Genomic DNA, 929 nt, shown 5'->3' with positions numbered 1-929 from the left:
GAACCTGGCAGGTGGAGGTTGCAGTGAGCCAAGATCACATCACTGCACTCCAGCCTGGGTGACAGAGTGAGACTCCATCTCAAAACAAAACAAAACAGATTTTCATGTTTCTTTCTTGAATCCACAGAAACAGCCAATAACACAAATGGGAAAAAGCTCTGTAGGATTTGCCTCCCTTGCTTAAATGAGATGAATATTCTGGAATCTTAAGATCCTCCGTCTCCCCTCTCAATCGAGGAAGGTCTAGGAGATCACTCAGAGGCCTCCGTCCAGGCAAGGGGAAGGTGCCAGGGAGCTGTGACTGCCGAGATACAGGGATTTGGATGATGCCAGGAGCATTTGCACAACATTCTAGCCATACTGACTTTAAACTATGAACACCGGATTTTCTAAAAAGAGAAAAAAACATTAAGCAACATTTACAAGCAAAATTCCCTGCCTTTCTTTGAATCTCAAAAAAAAGAAAAAGAAAGAAAGAAATCAAAATTGTATAAGAAATGTCTTAAAATAAGTTTTTGATTTTTACTTTAACTTTAGTTAATGGACTAATATATGAGAACCCAGAAGTGAGGGGTGCACACACATTTAGAGTACGGCACAGCTGCAGAATGTGCCAAAGCACAAATTAGGTGAATTGGACATGGGGAGATCTGCAGCCCTACCGCGAAGTGCAATTAACGTGAAGACTGTTGAATTCTCCAAAGACTCAATAATATGAAAAAAAAAATGTTTATGGAAAACATGGAATTGACCACCTATGTGCCCTCAAAGGTCATCAAACATAATTAGAGATTTTTTTTTTATTTAATTCTGTACTTTTCCCATTTGGAGCTTGGTGTTTAAGAACAAAATGCTTACTTTGGGAGGCCGAGGCAGGCGGATCACAAGGTCAGGATATCGAGACCATCCTGGCTAACACGGTGAAACCC

At 40.7% G+C, this 929-nt stretch overlaps 1 protein-coding gene across 1 annotated transcript in view; it reads right to left on the bottom strand.

Annotated features, from left to right (window-relative positions):
• DOCK1 (dedicator of cytokinesis 1) overlaps positions 1-929 on the bottom strand; it is a 545,861-nt gene that overhangs the window by 271,167 nt on the left and 273,765 nt on the right. The window lies entirely within an intron of this gene.

The sequence above is a fragment of the Mandrillus leucophaeus genome, unplaced genomic scaffold, assembly GCF_000951045.1.
Source record: "Mandrillus leucophaeus isolate KB7577 unplaced genomic scaffold, Mleu.le_1.0 Scaffold801, whole genome shotgun sequence".
NCBI lineage: Eukaryota > Metazoa > Chordata > Mammalia > Primates > Cercopithecidae > Mandrillus > Mandrillus leucophaeus.
Note: the sequence above shows the minus strand (reverse complement) of the source record. Positions and strands in the feature narration are given on the sequence as shown.